Raw genomic sequence first — 26,186 nt, forward strand, 5'->3', positions numbered from 1 at the left:
AGGCTTGCTTCCCCTCCCATTCAGGTATTCCCATGCTACTTGCATATTACCTTCAAAGAAGCGTCTCTCCTTTCTCTCCCTTCTCTCTGGGTGCTGATCTTCCTGTCTGGAAAAGAAGATGCACTGATAGTTGACCAACACTGCATTCAAATGGCCTTCATTGATCCTGTTCAGTGAGAGCAGGGCAGTGGTCATAGGATCAGGCATGGAGGAAGCTCATTTACAACGTTAGTGATGCAGGTTGCAGCGTCTCTGCAGTAAGTCACACCACAGGTCCTGAGAACTGGAAGAGAGGGCAGATGAGGCTCCCAGTCGGTTAGAAGAAAAGGTTCCTGATCTTTCCCATGGGCACCTGGATAGCAGCTTGTCAAGAAGGTGGTAAGCAGAACAGAGAGTCTTATTATCTTGTCATGTGGAAATAAGGATGAGAAACTCAGTGGAAGCTTCGAGGAGTGGGCCAAGGGCCAGCAAAGCATTTGTTCGAGTCAGGCAGACACCAGGGGTTCTGGCCAGCCAGACAAGCCTAATCAGTAGCTTCAGGACCTAGTCACTCTCACATGCGCAGTCAGACAGGTCAGACAGACAGACAGACAGACAGACAGACAGACACACACACACACACACACACACACACACACACACACACACACACACAAACAGAGACTGGCTCTGGAAAAAGACCGATTCCATGAAGAGCTGTGTTTATTTTCTTTTTACCCTGAACCACTGGGCAGGAGACTTATAATTTCATAACAAGAAACTTGCATGCCTAGTCTTTGTGTCAGTTGATGCTTTCAGAATTAAAAGGTTCTCCATCTTCACTGAAGGAGAGCTCCATCCATCCACTGACTGTTTGATAATTATTGTATGACTACATTCTCATAGAAAAACAAAACAAAAACCAGGGGACCTTCTCCTGCAAAGGTGTGCACAGCTCCACAGAGCCACCAGAGAATCTTATATTGGCCCATGTACCAACTCTACCACCCTACCTAGTCTCTATTAATCTGTTCCCGAAAAGAAATGTCACCAGATGGCCATGCAAATGTCACCTGGCCATCAGCATAGCTTTACTCAAAACAGGGCAGTGCTAGAAAATTTATCTACACTATTTATTCCTTCATCACAGGTCAGTTTGACATCCCTCAGAGACTTCTTCACAAACTGGGTCAGGGATAAAGCCATAATCCTGCTGCTATTGAAGTGTATGGCTGTAGGTTGAGTGGAGGAAGGTCCCACTGACCCACAGTTTCTGAAGAATTCTCTCATTAGCATTTCGTTTAATGTTTTCCTGCCCTCTGCTTCATGAGCTGCTCATTCCCTGCATATTCTTAATGCCTTGAGCTATTTTTGGCATTTAATCCCTTTCAGGTACCAGCCATCAGACCTCCTGTTTGCTTTACACACACACACACACACACACACACACACACACACACACACACGAAGATCCTCTGTATTTCCTGGTTGTGGCTGGATGCCACTTAAGAATTGAGCTGGTTCTTTTAAGCAATGAGTCTCTCCCTCCCTGTCTTTTAGATGTCATGTCTGCCCAATTGTGAGCTTCATAGCTCTAGTCTGTGTGTTTCTCCATTCTAACAGTTTTTTAAAAATATTTTTACTAGCAATATAATTTTATATAACGTTTTGATTGTATTCAGTCCCCTTCCCCAGCTCCCAGATCTACCTCTCCTGCTCCCCTCCCTAGCCACCCAACTTGAACTTTCCTCAAATCCAGTTGATTTTGCCTTACAACTCTGTATGTGGAGCCTGCCTTGGAGTGTGGTCAACCTACCAGAGGTCACATTGTTAAAGAGCTGACTGACTCTCCCAGCAGCCATCCAAAACCAATGCCTACTCAGTTAGTGCTGGGAGCTACCGCCTACTTTCCCCTTCCCATGCTGGGATTTTGTCTGGTTTGAACCTGTACAACAAGTCTTATGTATTCTGCATCAGTCTTTGTGAGTTCATTTGTGCAACTGCCCTGCTGTGTCTGGAAGACTCTATTTTCTTGATGTCATCCATCACCTCTGTCTCTTACACCCCTCCCCCGTTCTAACTTTTATGCTTTAGAAGTAGCTAAGGTCTGTTTGACTGATGTTGAAGAAACGAAAGGGGGAGGGGTGATCTCTATTAACCTTTCATCAACCAAAGAAATCCCAGGGCCACAGCTAAGCAGCAGTACTATTGGGGTAATGGCCAAACACACAGTCCGGCTCTAGCTGCCCACACCTTTTAGGGAGTGGTTTCCAGGGCTGTCAGAAATTCACAGCTGGGTTTGGAATAGGAAATTTCAAGTTCAAAACCTCTGCTGGGTTGCCAGCCGTGGGGGACAGGAAGATTGTTTAATGGCTCCAGAGTGTCTGTTTGGAATGATGAGGTTAATGGAGGGGAGAGTGCTGGTGGCCACAGATTCTGAAGTGCTAATAGCAGCTGAGCTGCACACTTAGAGATGGTTAAAGTGGTGAATGGTGTGTCATGTTTGCCCTACCACAATGAGAAACAAGACAAAACTTCCTCCGATTCCCAGAACCCAGCCCCGTTATTCTGCCGTCATCTGACTTCCCAGAGTCCACCTGCTTCCCTTTCTCACCCTAGTTCCCCGGTCTCACCACTGGGGAAACTTATGCAAACTTACTTCCTTAATACACTTGCTAGAAAAAAAAAATAACAGATTTAATCAGGACTAAAAGTTTCTACAGGCTGAGAGACTCCATTGTTTCTGACGGAGCTTCTGCCCGGACAGTGTGCTCAAGCCCACAGGAAAGAGGAGAAGCAAAGGCATCTATACTTCCTCTGTGCCAGACCCTAGCTTCACGGTTAATTCACACACACACGAAATGGGTATTATATTCTTTTTATAGTAAAGGAAAGTGAGGAAGACAGGAAGGAACCCATGACTTCAGCAAGTATTAGTATTAAAAAATGAACCCAAATTTGAATACAGGTCTATTTAAAGTCTATCTTCCAAAATCCAGGCTTCTCATTCTCTGGTATAGTACTCTTTATACGATGTGTCTCCTTATGGTAGTTGACTTCTTGTTACTGTTTTGAGACAGGGTTTCTATAGCTCAGGCTGACCTCAAACTCTGTAGTGGGGAATGACCTCAGGCTGCCCATCTTCCTGCCTTCACCTCCCAATTGCTAGGATATAGGCATGAGCTACACACCCTTGTCACAATCCCTTTATCAACTCTGGATTGAAGACTGTGATTGGGTTCTAGCATACTTGTGAGAACCACTCAGCAGATCCCATAGCTCTGCCAGGTGAGTCACTCATGCCAGCAGGACCCACCTCCAGTGTCTTGAGGCCACAGTCTTTTTTTTTTTTTTTTTTTTTTTTGCTAAAATAGATGGCACATAAGAATACGAAGAGGGAACAGGCTGGCCAGACAGATTTCCAGAGATCTAATCAATAATGGTACTGTAACATTGAGGTGGAAAGAACTATTAATCATTATGCTTTCTGGAAAAATATTACCTTAGGCTGGAAACAATACTTTAATAAGCCAATTAGGGAGAGTGATGACATTTCCGCATAGCTCAGGTTGCAGGGAGCTCATCAGCCAACATATCTTTTGACAGTGCAGCTTCAGGTTTGGGCCCTCCGAATGGCAGAGGAGAAAATAACACTTCCCCTTCTCTCCCAGGCAGATGGACTGACCTCTGTCCTAATAAGTACTGAGACAGCATGCAGATAATATATTCGAAAGAGGGCCAATGTCATCTCCTACCTGAGTTGCCTGTCTACTAGTCTACCCCATAGACTATAAATCCCCATCCCATCTTCCCTGTGTCTCTTGTGTCTCAACCCAGTCTGCTTCATGGATGCTTCATAAACATCCATAATGTAGCCTTATGGCTTGACTGCTTTGCCTCTTTCTCTCTTTCCCTCCTTCCCTCCCTGCCCCCCTCTCCTCTCTCTTCTCCTCCTTCCTCCTCTTTCCTTCTGTCTCCTTTCCCCTTTCCATCTCCCTTCCTCCTTCCCCTCCTTTTTACTCTCCTCTTCTTCCACTCTCCTCTCATCCACTCTCCCTGCAGCTCCTTCCTGTACCCCAGGCTAGCCTCTGACTTTCTGTATAGCTGAGAATGACCTTAAGCTGCTGCTCCTCGCGTCTCCACCTCCTCAGTGCTGAAATTATCAGCATATACTGGACTTGAACCCAAGGCTTCACACATGCTAGGCAAGTACTGTATTCCCAGCCCCACTGCTCAATGACTGAATAACATAAAATTTGGTGGGGAAAGAAACTAAAAGCTCAATAATTCCTAAGATCTTTATTAAAAAAACGATTATCAGTGTGTCATTTGGCGCAGTGGTTACATTTTATGAGAGTCTGCCTTCTATGCTAATTGACCAGAGATATGGCTCCCACAGTCAAGGCAAAATGGCCTTGAGGCTCTGGGCAACCTGCCTGATGGCAGTTACCTAGTGCCCAGCGCAGCACTGAGCTGGCCTACTTTTGAGAGCAGCTTCTAAGTGACACTGCCCATCTGGGAGCTGTGTGTCCAGCTGGAATTCCAGACTGTCCATTCCAGCCCAGAGCCTTACCCTGTCATTATTGATTTCACGGGGCAAGCATTTCCTTCTGTAAACACCAGCCATCCTCTTCAATAAGATGATGTAATGGGATTAACGAGGCACTTTCCAGAATCCTCATCGATTGCGAAGATAGAAGTAGAAACTTGAGATGGAGCTAGGCCGTGTTTTGTCAACATTTTGCTGCTGCTCTAGTAAGCAGAATATTCTAAAGTGGTGGGCTCACCTGAAACACGGGCTAGTGTGTATATACCAAGGACTGGGAGGGTTCTGTCTGTGACTGTCACTAGGAGTGTGGCTGTCATTCATCAAAGCAAGGAGAGTGGAAGGACAAAATAGCCAATAAGTGACCAACGGCTCCACTCCAGAACCTGTGAGTGGGCGAGCTGGCAGTGGCTGCGTTTTCTAGGAAATAAACCTTTCTGTAAGAGTGGAGGAAAGCAGGTGGGGGTGGGGAGAGCTGATACGGCAGAAGGTGTGCATCTGCACTCAGCCCAAGGGGGCCCAGATGTTGGGCATGTGTGCTGTTTGGCCAAATCCCAGCTGGCTTAATACACCATTGACCACCCTCAGGGATTTGGAAAATAGATGTTTTTTGTGATGTGATATGATAGCTTTACCCGGAGTACAGCACTCTCCTGCCTCAGGCAGACTTCTGACATGCATGATTTCAAAGAAAGTAGTTTTTTTTTTTTTTCCTTCCAGGAGTAGTGTGAACAGAAGAGCTTCTAGAAACTGTTATGTATGTGAATCAGAGACAGGAGACATCAGCCTCTTTCCAGAAAAGTAGCTGGGCTGATGGAAGGTCTCTTTAAGCTAGGCAGAAAATGGCTCTTCAGCTGTCAATGCTGTCTTCAGCAAGCACGGGCTGTGAACACTTGCTCCTCTGTTGTCCCTTGGTAACAGAGATCTGTAGTTTAAAGTTTGAAAACATATGGTGCCTCTAGCTGATTATGATCCAAATAACAAGCTAAAATGAAGGTTCATATTTGTGTCACTTTAGAATACCCAGTGAACCAACTTATGTGACAATGCCAATTTTTTTTTTTGCCTAGTTCCCGGGTTAATATAAAATAATATATTTTAAATATAAAATAATGTATTGTGGAGAAGTTATTAGGGAAGATAAGACATAACCTAGAAAACACAAATAGCAAGGATGTGGAATGCATCGATAGCTTTGAGCTAGGAAGATCTGACAGTCATCATGGAGAGAGCAGTTTGGTGCTGGTGTTCAGAGGACTAGATCCAAGTGGGAAAATGCACGAATAAACATTAAATGTTCCATGTACTAACGTTTTAAATTTCTCTTCTATATGCCTAGATAAACACAAATTGATATACAGGTCCATTTTTATAAATCAGTATGCATTCACGAGGTTGTGAATCATAGGCAGATGTAAACGGCCCCTTATGGGTGCTAGGAACTAAACTCCACTGTAGTAGAAAAGCAGTGAGGACTCTGTACTGTGAAGTCAGCTCCCGCCCCTTGCACTGCTTTCTTGAGACAAGGTCTCTTGTAGCCCAGGCTGGCTCTTTGTGTAGCGAAGGTTGACTTTTGATGTTCCTGTGTCTACCTCTTGAGTGTTTACTCAGACCAGTCAGGATTTAATTCATCACTTGAAAAAGCATTTCCATTTCGTTATCATGCAAATTTGCTTTTTTTTTGTTTGATTTGTAGGTGAGCTGAACAATTGTTTTGAAATAAATTTTGTTATGATTAAGACTCAGTTGATGTTTGATTCATAGACTTATTTGTACCTGAAGTGTAAAAAGTGGCATAAAAGTGTCACAAGTGGGGAAGTTTAGAAGATACTATCAAAGTCACTTCCTGGTCTCACTGGTTGTCTGTTCCCTGTTCTGCAGCCACAGTGATTCCCAGAAAACCACACCACCTTCTTCCCTGTGACACTTTGTCAGCTCCTTGTTATCTTGGAGTAAAATAAGCAGCTTCCCTGAAGACCATTTAGGGGCGGCCAGCATCCAGTCAGCAGAGTCCTTGGCTACAGTGGATCCGATGTACAACACATGTCTTCATCTGTCTTGTTGCCTACTCTCCCTCACCCCACAAACCCGCTGAAGTGTGGGGGACATTCTGAGGACTCTTATACCAGAGTGCTTCCTGTGGCACACATGACCTCCAAGTGTGCAAAAAACACAAAACAAACAAACGATCAACAAACAAACCTGTTCTCGCCATTGTGAGAGGCAAGGGAGCTGCATTCACTTCACTCCAGTGTATCCTACAGCTGTGGCTTCCTGTGTTCCTCTCAAAACAAAAATAAAGGAAACATGCTTACTTTTTTCTCCTCTCTTGGCCTTTTGGATTCCAACTCAGATCCTACCCTCCTTCTAAATCCCCCTGCCCTCCTCTTCCAGAAGGAATACAAACACCCATCTGGTGTAGGCTAGCCTGCCCTCCTCCATAGGTTTCTGCTGCAGTGATCATCTGAGGCAGTAATTAGACAGTTAAACAGAGACCCAGCTCTTGCCTGGGGTTATCTCTTATATTTACTACTCTATTAAAGAGTGGGAGGAGTCAGTGAGAGATAAACATAAACATATCTTGCCTAGTGTTATGTAGACCAGGTCGGGGTGGGGGTGGGGTGGGGTGGGGTGGGATCCTATTCAAAGTTAAGTGGCGCTCACCCAAGGTCACCTGCAGCTAGAATCAGAGTTCCTGGATTGTAACTCGTTCACAAACATGCTACTGGCATTTCTCTTGCTGAGTCTTCCCTCCCACCCATGCCAGAGGCCCCTTGAGGCTTCATTTTTCTTGAACAACTTATTATGCCTTAGAATAACTCAGGGTCCTGCACAGAGTAGGAGCTCTTGAAATCTTTCCTATTTGAACCGGATTGGTCACACCCAGCTTTTGACTTTCATTTGGGAATGACCTAAGTTATCCAAAGATGGTAATTTCTTTTCTGTTTATTAACTGAGAACCAGCAGTGAGTTTGAGTGTACCTGGATATTGAGATTGGCTACCATAGTTAAAGATAACAAATGAGGTTCCTCAGAGACGGAGGATATGCGTCCCAGAGGGGTGGCTGTGTCCTGATTATAGCCTACTCCATCCTATCAGGAAAGCTGGAAGAGTAAGCAGCTTCTAATTCCTGTAAAAATCATTTTTTGGTCACTATTTAGAAACGTGTTTTAAATTTGGCGTTTTATAGGTGTTTAAACATACCTGAAGTGAACATCCTTGTAAACAGTGAAGATGAGTGATCCTCTGTGGGTGGATTCCCATCCTCCTGGTGCTCCCTATGGCCAGGTGCTCCTCCCCACCTCCCAGATGCTAGAATCACAGGCTTGCACCACTGTACCTAGCCTGAGGGTCAGGTTTTATGGCTATTCCATTAATCCTTAATTTTAAAAATAGCAATAATTCTTAAAGCTGCAGACATGACTCAGGCGATAAAAGCACTTGTTAATGTTGTAAAGGACCCACGTGACAGCTCACAACTGTCCATCGCTTCAGTACCAGGGGATCCAGTGCAATATTCTGACTTCCTCAGCATCAGGCACACAAGTGATGCACAGGCATTCCATGCATGCAGAACACTTATGCACACACATAAATCTAAAAGATAGAAAGAATGTCTCCCCTCCTGTCATCAAATTCAGTTACATATGTGTCTCCTAGATCAAGCTTAATGCTTTTATTATTAAAATAATGTATATTCTCATATATGTTGTGTGCTTAGGTAATCCTTTACTAGAAGAGATACAGTCATTTCTGACATTGTAGAATTGTTTCTCTCTCTCTCTCTCTCTCTCTCTCTCTCTCTCTCTCTCTCGTACAGCTGCCAGATCAGGGTCCCTTTCTCACGTCATTATGTCTGCTGAAAATTAGATCACCTGCATGCTATAAGAAGGCATCAAGTAACTGAATGAGAAAAAAATTCATTTTCCTCAAGAACCAAGACGTCTGGTAATAGACAGCCTAGGCTGGTCACGCCAGTAAAGGAGATCCTCAAGGGTCAATGTCCTCTCATTCCTGCCCCTTCATCGTACAATCTTACTTTGAAATTCATAGCCACTAAATGACTTGACCCCTTCCAACAGCAGTGAGGCATTACATGTAAGACTGTGCTAGAAGGTGGAAGGCAAAAAAAACAGTCATGTGACAACTATTTCTTTAACTCAGGAAAATAGTGGAAATCTCCAAACTTGTCACACAGTAGGTTTCCTCCTAAACTACTGTCCAGAAATGTTACTGTTTATCCTTGAGAAAGTGGACCTAGAAAACTAAATGAATTGTGCCTGTTGAGCCAGTGTTCTCCTGGGAAGAGAAGAGATTAATATTAACTAGAAAACCAGCATGCCGTCCAATATAACATAAGCTTTTAATTTGTATTGATCACATATGTATTTTGTATTACTTTCAACATTAATATGCTGTGATACTTTAGAACTTGTTTTGTATAATAATACAGGCCTAGATTTTAAACCTATTCCGTGTGTGTGTGTGTGTGTGTGTGTGTGTGTGTGTGTGTGTGTGTGTAAAGCATATCTGACTTCATGTCCACCGTGCTCTCTTTTATGCCTTCTAGTTAGCCTGCTGAAGTTTGTTTGTTTGGTGGGGGGTACATTTTGGGCTGTAATCTTCTACTTGTTATTTGTTGAGCTGATCTTTTTATCAGCTGACCAACTGCAATCATTAATGTTAACTGTCAACTTGACAAGAGTTAGAATCTCCTGGGGCTCTTGAGTATGTCTCTGAGGGATTATATTGACTAATTAGAGCGGGGGAAAAACCCAGTCACTGTGGGTGTTATCATTCCCTAGGCAGAGGCTCTGAACTGATTGTTATGAGAATGGAGAAAGTGAGCTGAGCGCTAGCCTGTATGACTTCCAGCTGTGAATAGAGATGATATGGCCAACTCCCCCAAGCTCCTTCCACTGAGAATTTCCCACCGTGATGAACTGTAAATTGGAACCATGAGCTAGTTTTACTTTAAGTTGTTTTGTCAGGATATTTCAGCACAACAGGATAAAACCTCAGATACCACCAAACTTTCTTTCACTAACTCCTTATTAAGGATTTGGTTCCCTTATACCTTTCCATCAAATATTTCTTTAATTATTTATGTCTGTTTATTCTTACAATCTACATGAATTTCCACAGCCACTATGTTGATCCAAACTATCATTGCGCTGGGTTCGTTTGGTTTTGTCTATTTATTAGCTTCCTGGAGTCCTCTCTGCTTTCCGAATGACTTTTCTGGATGACGTACAGCTATTGGAAAGACTTTATCAAATCTAATTGAGTGTTTTCATTATTACATTAACACCAGTAACCCAATAAAAGGAAAACCGTGATAGTAAAGTTTCTCAGGTTAGCATCCAGGTGAGTGGTGAGTCCATTGACAGAACCCAGAATACTAGAAGTAAAACACTTAAAACGTGGAGGACTGTAAGTTCATCTTGTATACAGTGAAGGCGAGGCTTCTGTGGGTCAGTGCAGTGCTGAAGCTGATTAGACATGTGGGCCTAAGACTTAAAGATAGGCCGGGCCCAGACACGTTGGAAGAACCTGGGTGCTAGATGATCTAGACTAGAAAGAGAGCTGTGCCTGCCACCACGCCAGGGCAACATCTTACATTGAAAGAGCATGGAATAAAAGTTTTCTCAAAGGAATGGGAAATCATGGAGGAAGAAAGCAAGTAGCACGAGTATAGAACCGAAACATGTACGTGTTTACAAGGAAGAAGTCATCTCCTCCCACAGATGCCTCTGAGAAATCCAGATGGGGATGGAGGGTGAGTCCGTTCAGCAAAATGGCAAACACTTTTTTGTCTAGATAAAGCCTGGTTGCATTAGCAACAGAAGTAGCTGAGAGATGAGTGGGGCATAAGAAATCAAATGAAGTTTCTTTGCTCAAACAATCCTTTAGGGAACATTGGCCAGGCGTGAGGAAAGTTGCAGGCTGGGAGAGAGCCAGCGGAGAGGTTTATTTTTAAGATACAAGTACTGATGCAGAGGCTCCACGGGTGAAGGAAGTGTTGAGGACTGAGGAGCCCAGTAACAGTCCATTGTGTTTCCAGGAGAGCTTAGTGGGGTGGGGCGTTCATAAAGCTGAGGGATACAGTGTTTCAGTCTAGAGAGAGGATGACGACAGCACAAGCTTCCTCATGATGACATCTGCTTTCTCCTCCAAGTCAGAAGCCAAGCCAGTTTCTTACAGATGAAATAAAGAGATCTGGGAAGGAAGAGCAGGTCTGTTCATTTCAGAGATAATAGCTATGTTTTCTCAAATGTCTAGTGTCAGAGGCACATGCCTGTCCATACTCCACAAAAATAAAAAATACGGTTTCTTTTACTCTGTATACCCAGAAACAGATGTTAAACAACTCACCCTAACTCACAGAGTTGAGATGTATGCCACAAGTAACAAACCTGACTTTGAATTCCAAATCTGTTTGATTTAAAATTAATACCGATTTGAAAAAGTTAAGGGTGTGACCAAGACAGAAGTAATTTCCTAGTTTTAAATTCTTCACTGTCCCTTCATAAGCTTTTCTGTAGGTCATGTGGACACACATATATGTAAGCGTACACACAAGAACTGTGTGTATGTATGTATGTATGTATGTATGTATGTATGTGTGAGATGGAGAGTCTGTATATGTGCATGCATATGTGCTGTGAGAGAGGATTCACATAGCCCAGGCTGGTTGCAAACTGGCTATAGAACTGAGAATTTCATGTGGATATTTAAGGTCTCTTTGTGACCCAGTTGAAAAGTCTAACCTGCCTAGGCAGTCAGTTGTCCCCAGTAGTTGCCTATGTCTCTGATAGATGCCAGGCACCACCAGGACTAAAATAGAATTTGGGGTCAGATCCCTTCATGGCCGGGGAACTCTGCAGCTGTGACAGATGGATGAGAGAGCAAATGCTAGAGGGACTGAAGAAAGAAAAAGGAATCTGCCCTGAGCTGAACCTTCTGCCCAGACAGGGAAGAATTGCCTCCCAGACAGGCTTCATGATCACCAGGGGTTCTTTGCTTTGTTGATGTGTCTGGGCGAACATGCTCCAAGAGCATCTCCCTTCTTCCTAAAGTCACCCTGCCTTCATCCCACCCTGACTCCTCCCCCTTACACTGAACCCCAGCAAGCACAAGGCTTATGAAGAGCCGTGATAATGCTGTCCTAAATGATACTGCTTTCGGGACCGAAGGGAAACGAAATCTCTTCATGGTGGGTGGAAAATCGGTGCAGATGATTCTGTGGGAAGAGAAACCCTATGGTCTTCCGGAGTCCTTTGTTCTCTTCCCCATGTACAGAGAATAGTTGATTGCATCTTCTCCACTAAAGATGAGACACTCAGGCCTCTCATTCTCTGTCTGTTACGTGTCATATTCTGATTGTGTGTGTGTGTGTGTGTGTGTGTGTGTGTGTGTGTGTGTGCGCGCGCGCGCGCGCGCGCGCTCATGCACGTGCTGTGAAGAACTGCTTTGTGCTTTTGGGCACCTCTGAGCAAACTGAATGGGTACCCTGCTGAGGCAGGAGAGGGTTTACTCACTCACCCTTGCTCACCACAAACCGGAACCTGATGTCAGCAGTGACTTTCTTTATATGAATGAACGAGCTGCCTTAGCTGTCTACCACCACATTTCTGACCAACAACCCCTGCTGCCGTCTCTTTCTTAGCATTTCCTAGAGTTGTGTACTTCTAGGTTTTTCTTTTTCTACTTGCTGTGGTTGTTACTTTAGTCACCCAAACCACTTAGTATTTGGGCAGAATTAAAAGTCCCTGGAAGTCACCTGGCTCCAGCCCATAGTCTGTAGGGTCAGAAGTATAGCACACCGGTAGTTCTGTGCCTCTAACTTGGGGTGCTGGTATTAATCCCCAACCCCTGCTCTCCCTGGGGTCAGGTAATGGCCCTTGAAGGAAGCCCTGCTGGCTTTGGTATGTTACCAACCCTTCTATCTGAGCCATCCTCTGAACACAGCCCGTTAGGGGCCGTCTCCTATAACTCATTGCTCTGTCTGATCATAAGGTTCATAGTTCCTCTGTGTCTAGCAGGTTCTCTGAAAAGTGACATCCCTAAGTAATGTTGCATCATCTGTAAGTTTGTCCTTCCCTTACCTGGCTTTTCTCCTACCCGACTAGATTTCCAGATGCTGGCCTCTTCCCACCTACCTGGTATTATGATATAACTATTACTCTGAGAGTCTACTAATACCTTGGTATAGTTACTTCAGGATTTCCTAGATATTGTAAACTTAAGCAAACACTTTTTTAACAAGCTCAAGATTGCTCTGTGCATAGTCCTCTTATAATCTGACATTTTGCTTTTCTCCATATCAATTAACAGACATGCACATTTTCATTTTAGGTTATACTCATTCTTGCTATTGTTCAATTGCGTGTGTGGATAGACCATAATCTATTTTAATCAATCTCACTAATTAATAGTTAGCTACTAATTTTTGGCTTTATACTAAGATGTAACTTCCCATATATGCATTTTTTACATTACTCGGTTATTTCCTCAGGATTATTTCTGATATGGACATTTGAGGATTTTCTAGATGCCTTGCGAGTTTCCTCTCTAGTCTAGATTCACTGATTATATGTTTTATTAAACCACATCTAATGCCAGCTTATCATTCTCTCGTGAACATTATTGATAAATTATCTTTACTGTGGTTGGGAATATTTATATTATAAATGTACACGTGATGGTTTTATGACGTATGGAAATTGTCCCTGGTGCTTTTAGACATTTCAGTCTCTGCTGTATGCCAAGCCACCAAGAAGATAAGCGTCTTCTTGTTACCTCTCCCAAGACAGGATAGATGGTTCCTAGGTTTCCTCTGCCTTTTTCCTAGTTGTTGTAGTTACGATTTAATTTAGGGTAGCCCTCCCAGGGCTTTCTGAAAATATCATAATAGGCTAATATTGTATGGTGATGTTTGCTAATTTAAAAGACAAAATATGGTATGATTTTTTTAAAATTTTTAATGGTAAGATTATTTTGTGATCTGTGTCTTTTTTAATATTGATGAGGTTAAACATTTTTTTTAAAGATTTATTTTTATTTTTATTTTTTATATGTAAGTACACCGTTGCTGTCTTCAGACACACCAGAAGAGGGCATCAGATACTACTACAGATGGTTGTGAGCCACCATGTGGTTGCTGGGAATTGAACTCAGGACCTCTGGAAGAGTAGTCAGTGCTCTTAACCACTGAGCCATCTCCCCTGCCCTAAACATTATTTTCTAATGGTCTAAGCATAATGACCATTTTGCTGTGACTTACTCTCTATGTTTAGTTCATTCTTTTATCATGTGTTACTTTTCTTAGATTTAGTATTTATTTGCCTTCAATGTTATTGTTTATGAATTCTCTTGTATAATATTCTCCTTTGGGAAGTTCTGCCTTGTGTCATATTTAGAAAATCCCTCCCACTCATACCTTCATTCTCAGCAGCATAAAAACCGCCTATTTCAACAATATTGATGCTAATTACTAACACTTACTGAGCAATCACTGTTTGCTAATCCCTACTCTAAGAAATCTGTATTTATTGTCCTCTGCATTCCTCGCAAAACTCTCTGAGGGTCAAGCGATAGTGAGTGGTAGATCTTGGAATCTAACTGGGATAGTCTGACTCCAGGGGCAGCTATCTGAAACCACCATCTCTACTTTATAATGTGAATCCATTAGAAGTTACTTTATTGTATTATAAACTAATGATCTCAACTAAATTACCAGCAAAGAACTAGTCATCTCGTTCCTCTCTGAGTAAACCAACATTTGCTGAACAACCAATATCACCATATAACAGATTCAGATATTTTTAAGTTTTGGCACAGTCACAAAGTAGAGGCCTGAAAAATGAAATAAAGTTAAGATAAATATGGAAATAATTAGAATATAAAAGCTGTTCATTGTTGTCCTCAAACAGATGTTCTCTTACTCTAAGTATGTTGGTCGTAGGACTTGCTGGAATGAAAGATAATGTTGAGAGCATATTGTTGAGAATTGTGCTGTTGGGCTGGAGAGATGGCTTGCTGGCTTAGGCACTTATGCACAATTGTGAGGACTGGAGTTCATATCTCCAGAGCCCACTGGAAAGATGGGCAGGTGTGGAAGATGGCTGTAATTCCAGCACTTGGGAGGCACAGATGAGAGACATCCAGGGCAAGCTGGAGTTGATGAGCTCCAGGTTCCATGGGAGACCCTGCCTCAATAAATAAAGTAGGGCATGATCTCAGAAGATGCCTGACTTCAACTTCAGGCCTTGGCATGTACATGCCCACATATGAATGTACATATATATGGCCACATAAATACAGACATACGTCACACATGCATACCACACACATGTACATATGTAAGTAGATAAACATTGTGCTACTTGTGTGTGATTGCAGTTAAATAGAATTTAGTTCTTGTAGAATAAATACATCAGTATAGCATCTGAGTATGTCTTATGCAGTTTATTTCATGTTAGTATGAGATAACCATGTATTGAAGTAGTCAATATCTGTGTAATTTGGTTACTTTTTGCACTTTGTTTTTTACATTAATCTTTACTTTCTTAATATCAGTAATAGTAAATATATTTTATAACAATTCCTTTTACCATCTAACTAAACAAATTCCTAGCCTTTGTAATATTTTTATTAATTGAGAATTTTATACTTATATGCAGTGTATTTGTTCATATTCACCTCACACACAGCCCCCCCCAGAACCTCCCCCAGACTTCCCCCCCAACTCCTCCAAGATCCAACCTTCAGTTTCCTTGTCCTCTTCTTCAAAATTCAAGCCCAGTTGTACATATGTACTTATGTACTTGTAGCATGATAGACTGATTGGGGAAACTGATCAAAGACAACTGACATTCCCTTCCCTGGACACAGTCTCACCAATAGCCCTTCATCTAGGGAGAGAAACTCACGAGGCTCTGTCTCCCATCCATGTTAGAATGGTGACTGGCTTGTTCTTGTACAGCTTCAGACAACCACACCTGCCCTGAAGTAATGAGTGCAGCAATCCTATCGTGTCCAGAAGAGTTTTGCTCTGGTCCTCACTGACTTCTAGTTCTGCCTTTCTGTTCAGTCTTCCTTGATGGTCTCTGAGCTTTGGGGAATGGGATGTACTGTTTGAGCACTTCATAGAAACTTACTCTCTACTTGAGTGTCTATGTTAACCACCATCAACTATACATTCACACACACACAGATCTGGGAGCTACATTAACTTGTGAGTATAGATTTTGGGTATATATTGCGTCCATTTAGCAGAATAGTCATATATTCAACCCTAGGCTTTACGAGCTCCACACCTGTGGGTTCCTGGCCATATTTACAATACCAATCATGTTCCCTCCTGCTGTGTGGGCCTCACATTAAATCACAAAGCAGTTGGTTACCCCAGTAACGTTTGTGCCACTATTGCAGCCAAGGAAAATGTTTTTCATGCCCATCATTATTGTAGCTCATAAGGGTCACAGGTGGGTAAGATTGTTGCTAACTTGTCCCCTCGCACCCTGAGTAGCTCCTTCAAGTAATATGGCTAGGTAACAGGGAGGAGACCTTCTGTTCAGCACTAACTTGTTCCGTGTTTTCAACAATAGCGTATTTTCTTCTCCTCTTCCTCCTCCTCTTTTTCCTCCTCCTTTTTCTGGGGGAAAAGAATGATTTTGAGACACAGTGTCACTGTGTAGGTTAGGCTGACCTAGAACTTACTGTAGATAGCTTCAACTCATGTGTTAGGATTACAGTCATGTGGCTCCCACACCTAGCTTATAAACCTTCTTTATCTAAATTTGTTACACCATTTTTAAAGATGTTTCCTTCATACTTTTTCTTTTTGCTGAGAAGTAGAAATTTTGAGAAGTAGAAATTTTACATTTTAAAATATTTTGCCTTCCTGTTAAACATAGTGCCTTCCATTAAATTGAGGTATAAATCATATTTAATAGAATTCACAGATTTTCAGTGCTCAGTTCAATTTGAAGAATTTGACATGATGTCCATCAGGTAATACCAGGTATAGAACATTTCTGCTGCTGCAGAGGCTTCCCCCATCCCTTGCTCCTTTCAGCCCCACGTACAACTATGTTCTCACTTGTTTCCCATGGTTCCCTGCTCCTGACCTTCATGCTCCTGCACGAGTACAGAGAGGGTTCCTTTGCCACACGTGGTGTTTCTGAAACAAAGCCGTGCTGTGGCGGTAGCTTTGTTGATATTTTTCCCTTTGGAGTGAGTAGTGTCACCTCTGTATCAGAATTCCTCCCTTCTGCTCTTGGACACTTGGGCTGTTGGTTTTTTGATTGTTTACTGGCAGAAAATGTGAATGCATGGCTAGTTTTGTTTAAGCTATTGTGTGAGTTCATGCTTCTATGTCTTGACTAAACACCTCGGAGTAGTTTCTTGATGTTAAGATAGATTTAATATAAAATAAAAATAATAAACAGAGGGCTGGAGAGATTGCAATGTTAAGAGTACTTGTTAGGGGGCTGGATAGATTCCTCAGTATTAAGAGTGTTTGTTGCTCTTGCAGAGGACCAGAGTTAAGTTCCCAGCACCCACATCAGGCAGCTCATAGCAGTTTGTAACTCCAGCTCCAGGAGATGCAGTGTGTGTGTGTGTGTGTGTGTGTGTGTGTGTGTGTGTGTGTGTGTGTGTGTGTGTGTGTGTGAGACACACACACACACACGCGCACGCACGCACGCACGCACGCACGCACGCATAAACACTTGCTATGGCATGATAGCACATGCCTGTAATACAGACCGAGGCAGGATTGTGGGTTTAAGGTCAGCCTGGGTTATTTACAGTGCATTGTAGAAAGCCTAGGCTACTTTGCAAGACCCTGTCCGGTCCCCAGAGCAATCAACGGAAAGGGAGTGAAGGTGGTTTCTCAAGGCTCTGCTTTACATCGGTGCCAGCTGTTGCATGTGAGCTCCAGCTGCCCCACATCCTTGCCAGCGTTTGCTGTTGCCGTTGCTGTTTTAGCCACTCCAGGGATGGTGTTTTATTGTGATTTTTTTCCTTATAACTAACATTTCAGAGAAACTCCTATATATATTCATTTATTAAATTTACAGTTCAGTTTTTTGCTGTTGAGTTTTAATTGGCTTGTTTTTATCTTCTGATTTGTAGGAGTTCTTTGTTTCTGCCTGCTTGTAATTAGCCACCTGTCTCATTAGCTTAAATGGTTTTTTACTTGGTTATCTTGGATTGTCAACTCAGTTCTCATTGCCTCTTTGACTAGTTACATAGCAACTGCTTTTTAAAATCATATTTGTTTTACTTATTTTCACACATTTTAGAGTATTTTGTAGAACATCCCAAACTATTTAAAAAGAATAAGATCAGGAATTCTGATCCTGTTTCTAAATTCAACAATAGCCTTAGGGTCATGCTACTAAGGTTTGTTTGTTTATTAGGGATGGATCTCAAATTTGCATAGTATATTTTCCTCTCTTTAAATGTCTGTGTTCATATGTGTGGAAGTGTGTGTGACGGCCACAAGGAATCATCAACAACATTGGTAGCTCCTTTGATTACTTTCCACTTTAGTGTGTCCGTCTCTGTCTCTGTCTCTCTGTCTCTGTCTCTCTCTCTCTCTCTCTCTCTCTCTCTCTCTCTCTCTCTCTCTCTGTGTGTGTGTGTGTGTGTGTTTGTGTTTAGGGGTGCTTGCCTGTATGTGCACATGCAGAGGCCTGAAGTCAACGTCTGCTATCTTCTCTTTCTCACCATTGTCATCGATGTCGTCATCGTCATCATCGCTGTCGTAGTCGTCGTCAATGAAATCATCATTTTGATTGAACCTTGAACCTCACACATATGAGGCAGTCACTCTGCCACTGAGCTACATTCTCAGCCCCTCCACCTTGTCTTTGAGACAGGGTCTTTCCTTAGTCTAAAAGTTCAGCAGTAGGGTCTCTGAGCCCCCAGGGTCCAGCCGGCCCCCTCCCTTCAGGGTGGGAGTTCGAGATGTACCCTGCCATGCTCAGGTTTTACAGGGGCATTGGGGATTCCAACGGAGGTCCTCATGTTTGCACAGCAAGCATTCCCTCAGCTCAGCCACCTCACTAGCTGTCATCTTTTCTGTTAAGGTGTTCGATGCCTTTCCTCCTTCAGCAATTAGCGCAATTCATCACATTCCTCATGTACTGATTCTGAGTCACCGTGTGCCCGGAAATAAACCTACTGGGTCAATGTATATTGACACCAGTATATATTCTTCATTAGTATCTGGGACTTTCTGTCAGATTTATGTAAGAATCAGCCCATTGCTTTTTTTTCTTGCTTGTTATTGTTTTGGGGTAGCTGCTTTATGATTCTCTGCCCATCCTGGTTTCAGGGTAGACGGGTGAAGTTACACTCAGTGGAAGAGGTGAAACACAGGTGTCATGTCCTCTCTTTGTCACATTTTTTAACCATATTGATGACACAGGTTAGTCTGTCATTATCAGTCCTCCCTGTTTTGCCCTGGAGTAATGTTTTTCCACCTCAGATCTCGTGCGTCCACATTGCTGTTGCCATCCTGTACCGAGCTCCAGAGTCCCCTATGGTCATGTCGTTACCTGATATGGCCCTGATTCTGCAAGATTAGTCTTTGTCAAAATTCTTGGCTGCCTGGGTCATTCGGAGTTGATTTTTCTCTGTGGATAACTTCCCGTCAGCTAAGCTGGAGGGCATTTAATGGCCATGTCTGGGGCAGCCATCATCCCAGTTATCACCTTGAGCTGTGTCCTCAGTTAGGCGACAAAATTTACGGTATGCTATTTTTGAGCTACCAAAAGCAGTTTCACATGATTCAGACTGTTTGCTCTGAGATGGCTGGAGGCTCCTGGAGGCCAGGAAAGCCATCACTTCCCAACTGCTAGACACTGTAGGAGAGCCTGCAAATTCAGTTGGACACAGAGGAGAAAGTCTTCCCGGTGAACACTTCAAGCTCTTTACAACTCGCTTACTTTCTTTGTCTGTCTCTCTTTTGTCTTTTGTTTATTTTTATTTTTTAACTCTGTGTGTGTGTGTGTGTGTGTGTGTGTGTGTGTGTGTGTGTGTAAATGACTTAAAAGCTTAAAAAGGCCATCAGATCATATGAAGCTAGAGTTAAAAGTGGCTGTGAGCTACCTAACCTGAGTGTTGGGAACCAAACTTGGGTCCTCTGGAATAACAGAAAATGTTCTTGACCCTTGAGCCGTTTCTCCAGCCCCTCAGCACTTTTGTTGTTATCTTGCTTTAAGGTAGAATCTTATCCTCGAGGCTGAAGAGATTGCTCAGTGCTTAAGAGTGTTTATTGCTCTTGCAGAGGACCTGAATTCAATTTTCAGTACCCAAATCAGGTCGCTCACAATTGCCTCTAACTCCAACTCATGGGATCTGATGCCGTTGAAGTCTGTAGGCACCACCACTAATATGCACATACCCATTACACAGACCCCCCCCCACACACACAATTAAAAACAATAAAATAAACCTTATTGTTTAAACTGGCTTTGAATTTAAGCTATAACCTGGGCTAGCCTTAAACACAGTTCTCTAGGTGCTAGGATTATGTACATGATCTACCACCCCTGGTTCATCTTACATTTTTCTCTATTGTCCTAAACTGAAAGGATTTTCTTTCTTTGCCGTCCCTGAGTTCCTGGGGAGGATATTTTCTTCATACAGTTTTATAACCTTTTCTAAACAAGAGTAGCCCCTTTCCATAATCGGCAGTATCTAAAACAGCCATACTTTCTAATGACTAGAGACCTTGTAAAATCCAAGACAGTCTCAAGAACTTAGGGAAAAACAGCACCTGAATGCCTTAGATATGCTCCTAATATTCTCTGCTACCTCCTCAAACCATTATCTATACAGAGGCCGAAGTGATCACTCTCAATGCCCAGTTCAATCGTGTCATTAATTTGACCATACTCTCCTTGTGCTTCCTTATTTCAGCAGAGTAAAACCATAGTCCTAGGCTAGGGACGTAGCTCGGTTGGTGGAGTGCTTGCCTAGTATGCAGAAGGTCCTGGGTTTACTCCCCAGCAAAACATAGATTGGATGTGCTGGTGTTCGCTTGCCTGTAGTCCCAGCATGCACAAGGTGGCAGCAGGAGAAGCAGGAATGCAAGGCAGTCCTCAATGAGTTCAGGGGCAACCTGGGATATGTGACACCCCGTCTTCAAAGAACAGCACAAGGCCAGAGTTCTTCATGACCTCCAGGATGTGGAGCTGCCCACCCTCATATATGTCACCTCTCTGCCACCATCCTGCACATTCTCCACTCCAGCTACCCCAGCCTCCTGCCGTTACTCACACCCACTCCTGAGCCAGGACCACTTTCTCTAACTCGCTGTTCCCTTGTCAACCTTCTGCCTTAAACGTTGACTTCTTTGGGGTCTCCTCTTACACCGCACCTTCTCTGAAGCCTCCCTAGCATCCCCTTTAAACTTGCCTTTCTCCTCACCAGATCTGATCACTCCTTAGCTTATTAGTCACTCCTTTCAAAATAACAGTTACTTAGTTCTCAGAGCACTGCAATGGCAGTTTGATTGGCTATTCCATCACAGAAAAGAATTTTTATTCTTTGTCTTTGCATCTCCAGCACCTAGTGTAATGTCTAGCACATAGTAACTAGCCAGTGGGCACTAAGTGAGTGAGTAAATATATTTAATGAAGGAACGTGTGGCTCCACTGGAAAGGACTAGCCTAGCATGCAGAGCTCTGGGTTCAATACACACACACACACACACACACACACACACACACACACACACACACACACAAACACACACACACCACCGCTGCCACATACCACCACCACACCACTACCACCAACACCACCACCACCACCACCACCACCACCACCACCACAACAACAACAACAACAACAACAACAACAACAACAGCAAGCTTCATGTGTATCATAATACTAGATGGAGAAAACTGCTGGTCCTCTTACCCCACTCATGTATGTCCTTTGGATAAATTGAACTAGGACATTTGTTTTTAAATTCTACTAGTATCATTTGACACATCCTAAAAATGGCCCTTTAGTGAGGACATATTGTTCCTGGGGATGGATGAGAACTATGTAGCACACCCTTTCTCTACATTGATCAACTTTGTGACTATGAGCCCATGGATGAGCCTCTGGGCTAATGATTTACAATGATACATTGTCATCTTTCCTGAAAGCTTCTGTCTGCTTCCAGAAGAATTCTTTGAGCATTCTTACCTCTCCTTTATCTACATCGTAGATCAGACTATAGAATATCTTTGGAGAAGAGTTGAGCTAGAGGAGGAGTCCCTGCCCTGAGCTGCTCCTGATCAATCTGTCTGTCCCTAAGAGACTTCTGCCATGCATCACTGGTGATGTGCTAGTTTTCTATGGGCCACTCTGTGCCAGGCCCAGTTCTAGGAGTATGACAAGAAGACAGTGAGCTAACACATGTGTAGCAGATGCTGTGCTAACTGCCTGAGGCCTGTTAGTTCAGAGAGTGCATTCAGGCACAGACAGTCTATGATTGCCCCTATTTGAAGTGTACCTAAGATGGTCCCTTATTACACCTTCCTAAAAATGCCCTTTATTGTACCAAATCTCCTCTTTCCCTCAATAATGTTAGAAAATTGGACACAGAGGAAAGTAGTCTGATGTTTACGCTTGGATGAAGCGTAGATCCTCTTTGGCTAAAGTACCATTTGCCCCAGTTCTCAAATTGGATTTAGTCGAAGTAGTGCCTTCCTCTCCTTTTCCCCATTAGTTGGAAAGGCAAAAAGTTTCTTAGGATAAAGGGCGAGACAGAAGATCATTCCTAAGGGTAGGAATGTTTTGTGGCGAAAGGAAGAATCTAGATACTTTTCTTCTTTCTCTCCGTACTGGGTTCAACTTTTCCAAGTTCCCCCAATTCTTCAGTATTCAAGAAAGAATGTGACAATCTCCCCCATGGTAAAGCTCCACAGAAAATGTTGGGGGAACTATAGGATCTTCAGTCAGGCCGCCTGGTTGACAGTGGCTCCCACACTAAGTAACCCAGTGACCTTGGGCATTAACCAACCTCTCCTACTTCCCAGGATAAACATGGCAAAAGGAATACACTGCTCTTGCCCTCTACATCTAGGACTCACAGCTATCTTTTTGTTTTTTTTAAGACAAGATTTCATGGAGCCCTGACTGGTCTTGAACTTGCTATAAAGCTAAGGGTGACTTTGAACTTCTGACCCTTCTGCCACTATCTCCCAGGTGTTGGAATTACAGCTGTACATCACCATGCCTGGTCTTATGTGGTACTGGGGATCAAATCCAGGGCTTCTGTGCAAGTACTCTACCAACTGAGACACATTACCAGCCTTATTAATTTCATATAATAATAAAAATAGGGTCAAAGAGTTACCAGAGCAGACAGCACAGGACTGGAGACATTCTGAATATTGCATAGTGATATAACTTGGCAAACTGAATCATAAAAGATTAAGAGGAAAACAATAGCTTGGCATGGTGATGAACACATAGTCCAAGCATGTGAATAAGGTAGAAGGATCTAGAACTCCAGGCCAGCTAAGTTATATAGGGAGATTTAGGCCAGCTTGGTCTATGAGACCTTGTCTCAAAAAATAAACCATTAAAATTTTAATTGCTTACATTTAAAACTTAATTTAAATTTAAAGTGTCCTTAGGGAGAAGTAGCAGCACTCTGGGAATAAGAGGTAGAAGGGGAGGCTGAGACTGGCTCAAACTGGTTGAAGAAATGTTAGGAGAATGAACAGCTGAGCAGCCTTTTCTAGAACATGAGAACATCTGCATGCATTCAATTTAAGGAAGGAGTGAGTCGGTGTGTGCTGGAGGATGGCTTGGGGGGGTGAGTGGATTTTGTTGAGGTAGTGCCTCTTCATCTCCAGAAACTGTTGCCCTGGGGATGAAGAAGAGTTGTGATCAATCACATTAGAGGCAGGAAAGATGGCTCAGTGGTGAAGAACATTGGCTGCTTTTGCAGAGGACCCAAGTTCAGTTCTCAACATCCATCTGGCTGTTCACAGTCGTCCCTACACCCAGTTCCAAAGTATCTGACTCCTTCTTCCGTCCTCTGTGAGCACTGCACATGCATGGTGCACATACAGACATGGCAAGCAAAACACTCATACGCATAAAATAAATCTCTAACTTTAAAGAGACATTGAGGTAAGGAACACAAGTGTTAGGCTGTCAGGGTCAGTTAGTGGGGATAGAAAGGAAGATGCACAGTGCTTGTCTTGGCACTAAAAGACAAAACAGCCCCATGGACTGTAATTGTGACTGGGCAAAATCTCCATCCAAGGTAGAATGCAAGTGTTTGTTTGTTTAACTATTCACACCACAGACATGCTGGTTCGACTCATATCCCACCATGTTCCTCTGTACAGGGCGTCTTTTCGAGAGTCCCACCTTCAGTTCCCATCAACTGAGTTCTTGGATGGGAATTTTGAGAATGACAAAGATGCTGAGCATACGGGGTGAATCCAAAACCACCTTCAACTCATCTTAATGTTTTCTTCAAAAGCCTGTGAAGCGCACTGTACCCAGCCAAGCCAGCACACAATGCTCAATTCCGAGCGTGCTCCGACAACCCCTCAGCCTTAAAAAAAAAAACAAAACAAAACAAAAAAACAAAACAAAAAAAAAACAGAAAACTTCTGAATAGTTATTGAACATTCAAAAGAAATATTAGAGCCTTTTGGGGCCCTTTAATTTTTGAAAACGGCTGTTTGTTTTATCCTTAGCTAGACATGACTCTTTGGGAAAACAAGGAATGAAAAAAAAAACCATACCTGAGTCTCAAAGTATCTATTAGGAAGGCTGTGTTGAGAAAAGAAAGGGACGAGGAGAGAGGACAAGCAGGACTCACACCCTAAATTCCTTTGCCGGGGACTCAAAGACTTGGGACTCAGGCATGTGACCACCACCACCCTTTATGCTCCTAGGATGTGGATGACCATCGTTAAGCAACAGGCTTCATCTCCAGCTGTTCCCTCCAGGACAGTCACACACTCGACCTAACCATAGTCCTTAGTCACGCTTCTGTTAACACAGAGGTCCTAGCCCAGAAATCTAATATTGTATCTCTTACTGTGTAGGACAAGCGTCTCCAGGTTCTTGGCCTTTTATTTAAGAATTGTCCCAGAGTAGCAAGGAAACTATATTAAACAGCAAAGCAATAATGCAGATGAAAAAGAGACACCCTGCCAATTGTGACACGAGACCATGTGAGTAAGAGCACCCAGGGACCAGCTATTGTCTGTGTCTTCCTTTGCAAAGCTCAAGAAAGGAGCTTGGTTGTAAAGGAGTGTAATGTCCATGTTTCTCTGTTTTGATTGACAGACTGGATTCCATAAGACTGCTCACTGCATGTGCCCTTCCTTTGATACTTTAGATTTTAATAATATGCATGCCAATTATGTGCAGGCATGAGGTGGCTAATTGCGTGTCCCTCATAAGTTTACTCGGAGGACACAGTTTGTCTTACTGAGCATGCAGTCTAGCCCAGATGGACTGATCTCCCTTGATCTCAGGATGTGTTCTAGGACATGTTTAAATAGAAACAGGACATCATCAGGGTGTTGCTAAGGGGTATAACACACTTCTGTTGCTTATAGAAGATATACACACATCCTGATGCCAACAGGTTACTTGGGTGCATTTCTAGGAGTGTGCATAACCAAACCAAGTGGACTCAGGCTGCTAGGCTTGCCCCTGTGTTTGCCTGCCTCATTACCTGCCCCCTTATGTCTGCTTCTGATCCATGGGATTACAGGGGATCAGGACAGCAAGAGAGAAAAGCTTTTCCGTTTGTTCAACTGCCTTATTGATACTTGGTTCTTCTGTAACACATTGAAACTTGCCAAACAGATGGGGAGTGCATTACTTTCAAAGACAGCCCATGGTTTGGAATTGTGATAGAAGAGAATATTATAGATTTCCTGTGGCTCTCACTTATGGATCCTAATGCTTCTTGTTGGAACCACTAAGAGCAAATTCAGCCCCTCTTCCGTGTGACAGACAGAATTTCACATTAAAGCTTGTGCTTCCTGGTGATGATTTTTTCCTTAAGGCTTACAGGCTTACCAGTCCCTCACTGTTCCTCCTATGGTTCTCCATGGCGGCTGGCCTTCTCATTTATTTTCCAGCTACCTCCACATCTCAAAAGTCCAGATGCCCAGAAAAGAATTTGGTTTCAAGTGGGGCAGGGGGTTGATACACATACCTTTCCTCATACAAAGTTAGTTTCCGATTGCTATATCCCATTTTGGCTAAAATAAGGATAGAACCTATGATTGCTATATCTACTTTAGGAATCGTACCATTGACTTTTTAGGTCCTCAAATAATTTACCTTAATATATTTATATTATTTGGCTTCGTACATCTCACCTGTCAGATTTTTAGTGATCTTGTATCAGGACTCCCATGTATTTAATCAAGTCCTGTTGTATCATCAAATTGTGCTTCTTGCAGACTATTGACAGTTTTTGGAACTGGATAAGGCCCACTGAATCATTTACTGACACCATTTTATATATGTTTAGTTTGGATATGAATTCCCCTTTATTATTGATCTAAGCTAAATCATCCAGATCATTTGCAAGGATTTCAGGAGCCGATTCACCACACATCATGCTGAGGTCACACTTAACTGTGCCCACAC

The 26,186-nt window shown here is 43.0% G+C and overlaps 1 protein-coding gene across 2 annotated transcripts in view; it reads left to right on the forward strand.

Moving 5' to 3' along the window:
• The window catches only part of Syt9 (synaptotagmin 9), a 166,704-nt gene that overhangs the window by 83,049 nt on the left and 57,469 nt on the right, over positions 1-26,186 (forward strand). The gene's annotated exons all lie outside the window — the stretch shown is intronic.

This window comes from Rattus rattus, chromosome 2 (assembly GCF_011064425.1).
Source record: "Rattus rattus isolate New Zealand chromosome 2, Rrattus_CSIRO_v1, whole genome shotgun sequence".
Classification (NCBI taxonomy): domain Eukaryota; kingdom Metazoa; phylum Chordata; class Mammalia; order Rodentia; family Muridae; genus Rattus; species Rattus rattus.